This window comes from Paramormyrops kingsleyae, chromosome 20 (assembly GCF_048594095.1).
Source record: "Paramormyrops kingsleyae isolate MSU_618 chromosome 20, PKINGS_0.4, whole genome shotgun sequence".
Lineage (NCBI taxonomy): Eukaryota > Metazoa > Chordata > Actinopteri > Osteoglossiformes > Mormyridae > Paramormyrops > Paramormyrops kingsleyae.
Genome location: NC_132816.1, coordinates 15,428,691 through 15,442,960, shown reverse-complemented (window position 1 = coordinate 15,442,960; position 14,270 = coordinate 15,428,691).

The window sequence follows — 14,270 nt, the reverse complement described above, 5'->3', positions numbered from 1 at the left end:
CTGACTACAGTTGCAAATAACTAGGCTACTCAGTTACAGCCTATTCACAGGATCATTTCCTTGTGATCTGCTAAGTTCACACAATTGCATGTATCACACAAAGAAGTTAATTCTGAGTTAAATGCATTTGTGCAGTGCTCATTTACAATGCTCATATGCAGAGCTTGAAAGTCGTGTGACATTAGATTCCCATTGCAGATTCTATATATATTTTTACAGTCTTGTCAGGACTGGTAACTGTCTGACCTGTCTCGTGTGTCTTATCCCCATTTGGCCAGCAGATGTAAATGGTAAATGGTAAATGGACTGCATTTATATAGCGCTTTTTACCAAAGCGCTTTACAATGTATGCCTCACATTCACCCATCCACACTCACATTCACACACCGGTGGCGGAGGCTGCCATGCAAGGTGCCAACCAGCTCACCGGGAGCAATTCGGGGTTCAGTGTCTTGCTCAAGGACACTTCGATGGGGTCAGGAGGACCCGGGGCTCGAACCTGCAACCCTCCGGTTGCCGAACGGTAGCACTACCTCCTGCACCACCATCGCCCCAAGATGTCGCTGGCCATGCTGTATCTCCACTCTGTCTTGTAGCGTTTCAGTCCCTAGTGTGTTTTCCTACTCCCTGAGCCATCCTAAACCATACTGCAGAAACTGATCATTGCAGATCTTGTTTTGACTAGATAAAAAGGGTTTAAGCCTAACCAACTAAGAATGCAAACATAATCATAAAGGGTGATTGCTCTATTATGATTTTATGGAGTTTGTATTTTAATAAAGATAGTTACATCAAACAAAATAATACATTGTTATTATTGCAGAATTTTTAAATCAGATAAGCAAAAAATATGGATTAATAATTAAGCCTATAACTAAATCTCACTGTCTCAGGAAAAACTACACTTGCCCCAAGTATATTAATGTGGGGATCAATACGAATGGCAATACCCACTGGATCATTTTTTTATCAAAGCCTTATTGACTTGCTTAAGAGGAAATATATCTTTTAGGAGCACTAAGCCTCTGAAACTATGTTTGGTTCTTGCTATGTTTGGGGAAGGGGGGGGGGGGCGTGAAATAGGTATCCGAAGTGTAAAAATAAGCAGTCACTGACTTCTGAGTATATTCATTTCTTCGAGCCAATGACAGTGGGGTGGACTGGGCCTGCAGCGGGACCCCTGCACGCTATTGGCTCAGCCACTGGTGTCAAATATGTCCTTTACTAATATGTAAGGCGTGTTTTTGACGCTTTAATGTTAACTTGCCATGGGATACGAATTCAGGACAAAAGGGGAATTCTGCTCGCATCAATAAATAAATAAATAAATAATCCCTGATATGTTTAACCTCCGTTAGTGAGAATGTAGCAGACTAACAACACTTTCTGATTATTTGGGTGACGAAGAACCTGAAGATCATGCTGATTTCGTCTGAAACTGCACTAAGTGTCTTTCCAGTCTTATCAGACTCCCATTGCTCGCTCAAAGTTGAAAACAATTTTAAAGAACAAGTAGGTTTTCCCTGTTTCCAGCTGACCACTGCACAGTATTAGGCCTATTTGAAAGAGGAATGATAGAATTGTGGTTCACAGGAGCTGGTGTGTTTTTTAAGCAGATCACTAGGAATTTTAGCATAACAAGACAATTTTGTATTAAATTAAAACTTAAAAAGACCTTGAAGAGAACGGAAGGCAGCGAGAAGTTTAAATATATGCATTAAAATTAGCATTTGTATTCTCTCAGCACATGCCCTCCCTCTGCTAGACTCGCTTGACAGCCACCGCGTTCGAAGAGGACTGACGTCAATATGCCAAAAGTGGCTCTTAGTGATGAACGCTCACAGCTCCAGCAGAGGACTGGGCTTTAGCTACCGGCCCCACAGTCTGAGCAGAGGTGCAGGTTAAGCACACCTCTCATATTAGAGACTCGCGCTGCAGCTCGGGAGCGCGCACATTCGTTCACAGCGATATGCTAGAGTTTACGATAAGAGGACAAAATCAAGCACACGGCTTTGAGGCTCTTAACAATATCGGCAAATTCCCCGTGGTGTGCTGTTTTTTTTCGTGTCTGATTAGAGTCGAAGTAAATTAGTCTACAGTTTACATCAACATAAGCGCGTGTATGCAAATCGGCCTTAGCTACTTCCACTCCTCTCTGACAGCCCGCACCAAGCGTCCACTGATGGCTTCACTGACACCTTTTTAATTTTATCTGGCGCGCAGAGAAGTTACACACTCTGTCCATCGGGGGGCCTCATAATAAAACAGAATTATAGCGCACAAATGGGAAGAAAAAACATGAAAACGAGTCTCTGTTGCCTGAAAAATAGATAATGAAATATAAATGAGTGCAGAGGACATACTCAGTGGGACAAAATGTAACACTGGCTAACCCAAATGGGTAAAACCTGGCGTGTATCATAAATAGAATGCATATGTTTTTGTTTATAATTATTTTGATGGGCTTTTTTCATAATGGGGAAAAAGGTAATATAGCCTACAGCTAATGGGGAAAAAATGGAATCAGCGACACGGTGCTTCTCAGTTCGATGTTTGGTCCCAGTGTGAAAGCTTTATGGCACATACATAATAAGACATACATTAACACGTGTCGGGGATGCGTCTTCCACGAGGAATTCCCTCGGCCTTTGTCAGCTTGACGGAGACGGCTGCCGCAGTCGTAAGCGCCCCTTGAGAATTTCCAGCAAATGCTCTTCGGGATTAAGGTGCAATGATTTGCCAAGGCCGTAAATTAACTCAGGCTGCTTACTTACACTGCGATTTCTGTTGGATGATGAGCAGGGAATTTCAGGGCACGGAGCGTCCGCGACTTGGGACGGGGATGTGTTTCGTTGCATTAACTAACGCCTTATAATGAAATGGCCAATCTGGGATCATGCTGGGGATAATGCTTGGTGCACCATTGTGGGAGCGGCAGAACATAATTTTGAAGGTGTTGTTATTTTTCTTCCTCGTAGCTGTTAATATTTTTTGTGATGGAAATTTTAAATCAGAAGGATGAATGGTATGCAAGACCCTCACCGCTAAACCTCAATAATACAACTAATATCTAAGCGATTTGTCTTAGTCATTCCAACTCAGTGTTAAAACCTTAAAGTTGAAAGTCATAAAAATGATGAGGTGTCCTCACAACAGAATGAGCCATAACGGGTTTTGTTTTGCATCTCCTTGTCAACCAGGAAAGCTACTGGACTGTGAAACATTTATCTGGGAAAAAAACAGCATTTTTCGGTTGCCGGGTATAGCAGGAGGGAAACTGTAGGTGTTCATCCGTGCTTTCAGCACATGTGCCGATTAAGGGAGGAAATGGAGTTTGTACACCTCCTCCGGAGCTCAGAGCTCCATTCTTGATGGCCATTGTTCATTTTGATAAGATGACATTAGCAGGCATTATGCGTGTTTGTGCCCAGCAAACTGATAGGTCTGAGCTTCCTGAGCGCACATAGTACGACCATTATGGACCGGATTCTGATCCTATGAACTGAAATACCCTATGAATAAGAGCTACCTAAGAGCTAAATCTTAAGGTAAATTCAAACAGAGGTCATCATAATTAGTTAAAAAATTGTTATAAATATATGGATTCCAAATAATTACTTAAGTAATCAATGACTTTGACTCAAAGTAGCCTACTGCCTCAACCAATAAAATGTCCTATGTTAAGTGATTTCTGATTTGAAATTTATCAAATACATTTTCGGTCATGTAAGTGTAGAATTTTTGTGTTACATAAGTATCACATATTCCACACTTATGCAGTGTTGTCATGGAAACCGGTCATAGACCTGCTACTAACACTCTTAATTCGGGGGCATTCGGAAGGATTAAGTTAACAACTTCAATGAAGTAAATTTCCTGTAGACAAGACAATAATTACCTAACTGATACAAAGCTGTAAACATGATAAAGAAGAAAAAGCCACACTATATCCTAATGAAAACAACCCTGAGCAAAAATACTCATTAAACATCAAAGAATGTTTGTGTCAACCATCACTGTGGCTATTCCGCTCAATTTTATAGAACCTTGTTTATATACAGTACAGCGGTTTTTGCATATAACAATTCACTCTATATTTTAAATAAGGATTCAGGCTGATACACTAATTAACAGGCTACTTAATTGATATTCAATATACTATAATGGTGTAAGATTGATATTAGAAATCCCACAGAAATAGACAAGTATGGTTTAGGTGAGTATAGCAATGACATATGTTTTTGAATCCAGTTACTGCTGAAAGTAACAAGGCTGTTTTTAAATTAAGCTTTTACATTTTCAGTGTTGATAAGGAGACATGTGGCAGACCAGTGACAGGTTTAATAAAATGCAGTGTTAGCATTTACATGCCTATTATCCAGCACTGTGAACAACACTAGCCAAATACTTTCATTTGCAAATGCATATGACTCCTGGGCACAATAAAATTCAAAAACAAGCTCCTCACTTTGGCTTTCTTGTTTACCGCTGCGCTAAATATTTTTCTGCCTAAAATACAAGTGGGTCTTGAAAACAAGAGTTAGAGATAAAGCAAAATGCAAGAGGATGAGCAGAGACATGTTCGGTTGTAGCTGTCAAAAAAATTCTGGTGAATATTACAGAATTTTTTTTTCTTTGCTATGCTTTACAAGGTCATTTATTCTATAGTTAGTGCTTAATGCGTTTTGTTATTAGTACAAACAAATTTAGCATCTATTTTCAGCATTTACACTCAGTAAACCAATCCTGTCTGACTCATGTTGAACTAAAATTGTAGCACAGTGAGCGTTTGGCGAACGTCAACAGGCATCTTTGTCCCTGGCTGACAGCAGCTGAATATAGTGAGGCCCCTATTGCTGCTTTGCCCTTCTCTTCCAATGTGGACGACATGAGCTCCCTTGTTTTGGTGTCATGAGTCACAACAAATAGACTGACGCTGTGTTTTGTAGAATAGTGATGGTCCAATCACATTGTGTCTCTGCTCATATGGGAATGTCTCCCCATAACCTCACTATAAACAAGCATATGTGAAAGTGTATATTGTCACCTAACATAAAAGCACTAAATAACACAGGCCTTGTTGAATAAGCTGTCTTAAATGTTATGGGGTTTTAACATAGTTGAACAATCGACATGCCAGTGGGAACCTGGAACAGCCAGAGGGGAAGCAGAACATTCTAGAGGATCTGCCTGCATGTTCACCAGGAGCCGACATTGATAATAATCTAATCAAATATTTAGAAGCACTAAATTTGATACTATGACTATATTAAGTCATAAATAAAAGAATATATAATATTTTGGCAGCTACCCTAATTTTAAATTTAATCCACATTGAAAATCCATAGAAAATCCATTAGGAGCATGACAAAAATAACAAGGGCTGTTTCCTCCTTCAGCCAAAATCAAGCAAAATCCATCACTTATACAGGAGTCTCATGACCCATAAAATATGTTTATCAGAACATTGCCTGGGTGATCTCCTACGGTGTTTAAGTACAAACAGTTAAAGTCTAATTAAAGCCCAAAAACTCAAATTCAAAACACAAGTGAAAATGCACGAGAGACAGGATTGCAGAGAGACTCGCTTCTGCTTCGAACTGTGACGTCAGGCTTGGGGCGAATTATTTGTTAAAGGAAGTTGATATAAAGCCTTCAAATGTGGCTCGTAAACACTTCATGCTGTAGCCATAAAAAGAATGCAAAATAATTGCTTCATCTATCTTTACTCGGCGCCTGCAGATTGTTAATTTGGGAACTGGTAACCTTTTGTGCGTCACCACGAAAAGCAGTTCAGAAACGTAAGCACTTTCTACACTCAGCTGCAGCGTGTATTTTCTTGAATTTATTTCATTGGTTGTAATTACCTGTAACACTCTATCAACTGTCAATAATCAGACTGTATTGAAAATAGAGATGGTTAAATGTTTGTGGTAAATATCAGCCTCCAATTTAAAATGTAGGCACCGTGTATTTGAAATCCTTACAGTAAATGTATCAGGAATCAAAAAATACAGGCCTAATATATGGCGATTTCAACATTAATTACAGACATGTTCATTTTTCTATAATTATGCTATATTTGTTTATACCACAGATGTGGTAAATATTATCTTATTGGTCCAGAGATGTCACGTGGATGTTGGTTATTATCCGCACAGGTAGTTCCGGCAGCTTACTATATAGTTGTATATCAATGCGTTTTAATGTTTCATTAAACCTGAATATAAAAACCTGTGTGACTTTTTAGTCAAAAATAAGCAGCCATTCTTACCAGCATAACTTTCTGTGGTTTTCAAAACTGAAGCGCCTGTATGTTGACGGGTTCTGTGGCGGACTTGCCGCTCTCAGTGAGTAGCCTGACCAGACGTTCTATCCTTATAGGGACTATATTTTTAAGAGTACATAGAAACATTATTAAATGCTATATAAATAATTTTCTTCTGAAAAAAATAACCGTGGGTAGTTTGTTTTATTATTGTTATCTGTTCGTTAGCCATAGTATAAGCGGGATAAATCACTCCAAGGTGCGATTATACGAAACCAATCCAGGTCCAACTTCGTGTAATGCGCCCGAGGCGGAGCAGAGGATTATTGATTATGGCAGGGGTGCCCAACTCCAGTCCTGGGGGGCCGGAGCCCTGCACATTTTTGGGTCTCCCCTCATTTAACACACCTGATTCAACTCCTTGTGCTAATTACCACATAGCACTTGAGCTGAATCATTTATGGTGGAACAGGGAAAGAACTAAGCTACACAGGGCTCCGGCCCCCCAGGACTGGAGTTGGGCACCCCTGGATTATGGCGTTGATTATTTTTGTACAACCCCGCACTGTGACGGGGGTTATCCCTCACATAACTTTGTGTAGTCACAGCAGTTCAGTAGGTAGCACTGGTGCCTCACCGCCAGGTGTATGGGTTTAAATCCCATCTGCACTTAGGGGTGTAGAATTTACATTTCTCCCTATGTTGTTTTCGTTTCCTCCTTCAGTCGTAACACATGCAGTAATGCTAGTTTGTTTCTGAATTGTGTGTATGTGTGTGTGTGTGCGTGTGTGTGTGGTGTGGCTGGGGGGTGGCATAGATCACATTTGAGGACCAAATTGTCCCCAAAGTGTAGTAAAACCTGAAATTTTCCTACTTTTGGGGACATCTTTTGAGGTCCCCATTTGGATAACCTCAGTTTTATAAAAATCTGTGAATGCAATCAAAAAAGTAAAAATGCCAAAAGTCTTGTATTTGGGTTGGTTACTTATGGTTATAAGGTTAGGGATGGGTAGAGGTTAAGGGTGTCGTCATTGGGGTTAGGGTTTTTCCCGTAGAAATGAATGGACGGTCCCCATTTAGATAGGAAGACCAACTTGTGCGTGTGTGTGTGTGTGTGTGTGTGTGTTTGGCCTGCTACAGTCTTGCATTTCATCTCCAGCTTTCAGTCCAGTGGATCTAGCCCCCCCTGCAACCTTGACGAGTATGATCGGTTAGAATATGAATGGATATATAACTACTTGTATATGTGTTTTTGTGTAGCATTATTAATAGCAGTTGCTGGAGTGCTATTTAAATAAGTATATAGTATATTAATGGAGGAACAGGCTAATCATATCACCATCTGTGAGGTGTAAGGAGGGAAATATTAGACAGCTTTCAAATACCTCTGTGCCACAGATTATCATCCCCTTGATCCAAAAATGCTTTAGCAGGCAAATTATTTTAGAGATGTTAGTAATGTAGACAGCATTAATGTGAGTAATGGTGACTGCTGTTGTTACAGTACTAATTTGTCAGCTGCTAAAATAGTTGCTCCTGACTGATAGTGGATGGTGTTCGGCTTGACTGGTGGCTGGCCAGAGAGTGTACGTGCTTGTGCACAGACACACGGGCTTGCAGGGGAGAGAAAAAATGATTGAATAGCTTGGCTTTCCCCTGGAAATGCCTTAGGGAAATTAAAGAATTAAGGGCGGGTCTTCCAAGCAAACAAATAAATTGGTCTGCATATTCAATGCGGTAATATAATTTGTGTGCGGCGAAAAGAAAATGTACCATTGTTTAAAACAGGGATAGCGCGTGAATACAATAAAATGTTTTAATTATGTCAAGCTGAAAGTCGATTAAATCAATGGATTTTGTTTTAGTTTTACTGAAACGGTGACAGTGTTTCTAATCTGACCAGTGACCGCACTCCAAGAGGCGCTGGACAGAGATCTGGCGGACAAAGGGTTTAACGTCGAACTGTTCCTGAACCTGCTGTCATGTAAGGTCGGCTCTGCGGAGGGCGCTAGTGCAAAACGGCGATGGAGTCGCGATCACGTACTGATGTCTTTCCTCTGGGAAATTAAGCAATTAAGCGTATATTCACATTTACCACCATTTACACTGGACTCCAGAGTTTTACAATTTCCAAATCATGAATAAATTATGATAACAATTATGTTACGCCAACATAGGCTACAAATACTGACGCATATTGTACAATGTCGTCCTTTCTTACCGGCAAATATATTTTTTTGTAAAAAGGGCCTGAATTATTTACATTTATTTTATTTTTAAATAAAATGATCACGTATCGCATGCTTAAAAATACGTTAACAGTAGAGCACAGTATGTGTGGATAAAAGGTACCGGAGAACACAACACAGTTGTTTAATATATTCTATATTCCGATTATGTAAAGCATCCATGTATACGTTATTCTCTCAGATGAAACAATGCTTCCACCTATTGTTCTTGTTACCCTTGCGATAGCTAACGTAATAGCACAAGGTAAAATCAGGGATGTGATCATTGGTTACAGACACCAGAAGGAGTTAATTCCGTCAGAATTTACTAGGTTTGTTATATGGATGGACGATTATTTACAGTTCCTGCTCGTTAAAGTTAAGACATTTAAAGATTCATCTGTGATTTTCCGGTACAGGAATTTAACGATTGTATGTAAAACCGTATATCAGACACTAGATGGCGCCTCAAAATCTTCCGATCGGTAAACTGTTACATATTTATAAGGGCATCGAATGCTATTCTTATACAACGTTTTAAATAGACGTGATGGATGATACGTCTGAAACGTAACTAATTTGCCCTGTAAACTGTACTCTATAAGTATTTCTCATCTGAGGCTAAAAAGTAAAATAAAAGACAAATTTTGTACGGGGCTAATTGTAAGTGTCACCTTATTACAACTGGAAGGCGTTTAAAGATTGATATTGAGGGGCGGGAGACACAATTTAAATGCATAGGTCTGTATATTGGGTGGGGGTGGGGGCGGCGAAAAAAAACAAATTAAATATTGGGGGGGTACACATCCCCCCCCTTTCCTACGCCCCTGTTGAGAACTAAAAAGTCTAATAAGTAACCTAGCTGCATTACATCTAGTATTGCACGTAATTTAACATGTTAGGAAGTTCCCGCCAAAAGACAAAAAAAGATAAATATTTAAGCATGTGGCTAGGTGGATGTCTAGTGAATGTTCCAGAAATTACCAAGAAAGATCTGTCCTACGTGAAAAAGATTTATTAGTCCCTCTCTGCTTTATTGGTTATCGGTGTTTTAAAATCTTGGAAAATATATATGTATGACCAAATAACTAATGGTTCTGTTCACCTGCTGCACTTAGTGTGATCTTAGTGTGCTGACTGTGGTATCCTTATTTATGGCTAATGTACGTTGTGGATTATCACCATTGTGCGTCTGTGACTAAGTCTTCCGCTCTTTAGATTTCACAGCCTACCTTGTTGCAATAAAAACAAAATATAAAAGCGGTTTTAGGGGAATTGGTGGTTTGCAAGATTAAAAACAGTTAATCTGCTGCCTCGTAGCAATGGCTAAGCTTTGTGAGGAATCTTTTTGGTGTAGCAGGCTCTCTTTCTCTGTGCGCCATCCAGCACTTTAATGTTTACGTGTGATTCATTTGGTTAGTCTCCCAGCTGGAAACCAGTTCTGTTTACTGTGGTATCATCTTAAGAAGCAGCTGTGTTCCTTGAGGGAATGAAATGTTTTAAATCCCCCCTTTGAGTTAGTGATTCCTGCAAGGCCACATTTCGGACAGCCAGTTTTAGAAGAATTATTATGGTTGATTAAGCATATAATTCGTGCTTCTTTACATCTTTTTAGATCATCTCCCATGAAATGTAAAATATACAAAAGGTTAATGATAGTTAACATTGACCTCTGCTGACTGTGTAGAAATAGGTCTGTTTAAGTACATATGTGCATGTCCATTAGTCCTGGGTATTGAAGGTCCATCAGTCAACATGGACAGGATACTGACACTCTGGATGGATACATGACACTCAGGTTTAGGTGCTAACCCTTACATCAGCCTTATGTAACATAGTTAACCACGACGAATTTGCAGGAGCTGATTAACCTGGGTTCAGTCTGCCATCTGGTTATTATCTTGTTGTCCGAGGAGTAAGGGTTCAGTGTCTGATCCCTCCTGCCACATGAGCAGAGATAGGCCACAACAAGAGGACTGTAACTCATCCAGGTGCATTCTGGGACAGGCAGCTCCTTTTTCAAAGCTGCAACATTCCGTATGCATTCTTACAGCCTGAATACGGCAAGTGTATGTGGAATGAGAGTCTTGCCAAGAAACTGAAGGTCAATATGTCTTAATTTATCAGTTTTGGATGTTGCACAAATTGAGTTGCAAACCCTGAAATGGTTTGCTTAGCTGAGGGGAAATGATCTTGATCTTTTTGCTATTTTCACCTTTTGGCATAGCAATCCAGAGTTGTTATTCAGCAGTTCCAGTTTGTTCCTGGTTAAAGTAGTGAACTTTGTCTGATAAAGAACATGCAGCAAAAAGATCTCATATCTCCTTAGAGAAGAACAATGACAATAATGACAAGCACAGCTGATTTGGTGAATTGTATTGATTTGATAAATCAAAGAATATTCTCTTTAGGTGTCTCTGTCGCATGTCAATTTAAAAAGAAGATGTATCTTCCCATGGTAACGTTACAATCATGGACACATTTAAAGCATCCAGTTTTCTACTACTACTGTAACTAAGCATAATAACATGGTAATAAAGAGCTGGCTAGAGCAGCAGACAGCACTGTGACGTTACCCCCCTAAGGTCAGGGGTTCAAAGCTGCACAGGATGTTTGCAGTATCCACATGTAGCACTTCTATGAAATAGTATTTTTATTATAAAACAATATTTTTCAAAGTTAATTACGTTAAAATGATGCTTCAGTAGGGGTGACATAGCGGTACAGTGGTTTGCACTGTTGCCTCACATCTCTGAAACCAGGGTTTGAGTCTCTGCCAAGGCTCCATGTTCTCCCCATGTCATTGTGGGTTATATAGCATATTGCAAAAAATGGATGGATGTTCAGGTAATAATGTTATTATGTTAACATTGACAGAGCCTTTGTTAAACAGGAATAATGTTACAGTTGGTACATTCTCTGCCAACACTGAGAAGACCTTTGCATAACATTGGCTAAGGTTCTGGGTATGTTCCTTATTAACTGAGTTGAAATGAACGTTTACATTTTTATAATGAATGAAAAGAAGCATTCAGGTCATTAAGCTATAAGCCATGTACATCTTGAGGAACAGTACCAGTGTTTCGCATAAGTAAGCCTGACACATCCTGTAAAGTGCATTAGTTGGAAATCAATACTGGTGAGAATGTAGCTTTGCTTACTCGGGTGAGACTTGGATGATTTATTATGCTGAAGCTTGCAAGTATCAAAAGCTTGTGAAGTGATCTACTATCTAAGCCCGAAGAAGCAAAATAATGAATGTTTTAATTGTGTTCTTCAAATGTTACATGGTTGTTTTTAATTCAACTGGAAGGTAATTAACTTACGCACATCTATGGGCAATTTGGTGATTTCAATTAGCCTCAGCAGGGCAGGGGGGGGGGGGGACCAGAGTTCCCAGAGGAAACCCCGCTATGACATGGGGAGAACATGCAAACTCCACACACAGAGCCATGATGGAGACTCAAACACTGGTCTCAGAGGTGTGAGGCGACAGTGCTCACCACTGCACCCCCATGTGGTCCTGAACTTATAATATTACAATGCTAATTACTAGCAATATAGGACAATTGTTGCCTGCAGCTTCTGGTGATACCTTTCGGCAGCATTCCATACATTGCAGTGGTCAAATCGTTCAGTTTACCTTCTTACTATTCATTCCTTTTCCATTCAATTATCTTCATTATTTGCTAACTCATTGGATGAAATTCAAATTCCCGAGGTTTGAGGCATCAGTGCTAACTAAATGCACCAACATGCTTCCCCATGAGCACACGTTGATGGATAAAATTACAAGAAGTGACACACACCTCGCAAATGATTATACAACAGTTGTTTCTTGTAGTGACACTCTTAAGGGTGGCTTGGTGCACAGACCTACATACAGACCTCAGGTAACGTCAGGTAACCTGTTTAATAATGATTATCACCATCATTATTTATAAAGTGCCGCGTTCAAAAGCCAAAAGAGTTCTACAAAGTTACATGTGCATTTAAAAAAATCCGATGAAACGACAGCGAGCAGCTATACTGAGTAAGGCACCGTTTGCAGTATTATCATTATGTTTGTTTAGCAGATGCTTTTGTCAGAGGAAACGTACGAGTGCAGAAAGTTTGGGATCGTAGAACAGGTCCAGCCGGCCTCCCTGGAGCACTTTGGGGTTAAAGGCCTTGTGCACGAACCCGACCGTAATGTGAGTAACCGGGATTGCTCAGGTTACAGGATGTAAACCCACAACCTTCCAAATACAGGTCTCAAACCTATGGAGCAACACACAGCCCCAGTAACAAATTTTTTTAATGATAAAAACAGAGTAGAATGTAGAAAAAAGGAGCTAAATAAAGGTAAACAAATATGAACTTGAGGCTGGATAGATGGTGCTGTTTGTGCGGCGTGAGGCTTTCTGCGTTCTGTGCAGTGGTTGATGGTGCATTTCCATATAAACACACGTCACCTCTGATCCTGACTGTGGCTTTTGAAGGCCGACGGAGCACTGGAGGTGGGCTTTTGTGCTGGCTTGCAAGAGCGCACAGCATGCGGGCCACGGAGGACGCCCGTAGCAAAGACGTCTCCTCTGTCTCGCAGGCGGCATGGCAGCGGTCCAACCAGGGGAGAGCATCGTAAGCTGCCTGTCAGCCCGCACACGCCCAGAATAATTTCACTGCAAAAGGACACGGGGCTGAGATCAAGGAGACTCGCTGTCGCTCCAGGAAACAGACAGCAGAGGCGCTGTGTTTGCCTCCCCACTCACTGGGCACGTTCTGTGGGAATTATGAATGAGCTCACAGCTGAAGAGTCAGGCGTCGCTCGGGTTGTAATCCCACCTCAAGGCTCCTCCGCCATGTTCAGTATCCCAGCAGCCGCTCTGATATGAATATGGGTGTGGATGAAGTCGCGTGTGCCACTGCATCCACCTCTCTGCCTGGCGGCCAGTGCACGGTCTGCATGAATGAAGCTATTTCGGTTATGTGCCGCACTGGGGAATTGCAAATTAGCATGTCGCCGCTGACTCTTAAAGGGGACTCGTGAAAGTTCATGTAGGATCGCAAAAAGGCGTCAGACGAATCCAGTGACCCAAAGCACCTCTACATTCAGTCTCACTGTGGTGCTGATTTGACCTCAGTGAATTAAAAAAAAAAAAACCACTGTGAATGTGAATACCTTAGGGCTCTGTGGAAATTAAGTGAATGAAGGTGAATAAAGGTTTTCTACACTATAAATAATCATATATACTAATAGTACATGTACTGTATGTAGAGAACTGTATGTATATATAGTTCACAAATAAACTGATGAATAGTGTGATATAACTGGCTGATGGGTCGTTAATCTCCAACTGGTTTATTCATCAGATAAACACAATCACTATTAACAAGTGTGCATACATCATGCTTTTGTAATCAATACAAATATTCTGAAATGCAGCTGTATGCTGAATCACATGTCATATACTGTATAGCCTTCATTTTCAATCAGAAATATGCAGTTGTATTGTAGTTAAGAAAAAGCTTTATTAAAAGAAGCTTGGCAAGTTAGCCTATGTAATTAGGCCAATTTGAAATGTGAGCAGCCATCCAGACCCCGGGGTCCATTTCTGCAAACTTGATCCTGAAGTCAATGAAGATAACCAGACAAGGAAGAGCATTTTAATCTTGTGGAGACTCTAATGAGTCGGCCTGCCTTTTAGTCACAGGAGACGTTCATTAGTCTTCAGAGGGGAGAGTGTTTGCTTGATATTTTGAGGTCAAGAAAACAATTTTAATGAAATGCATGC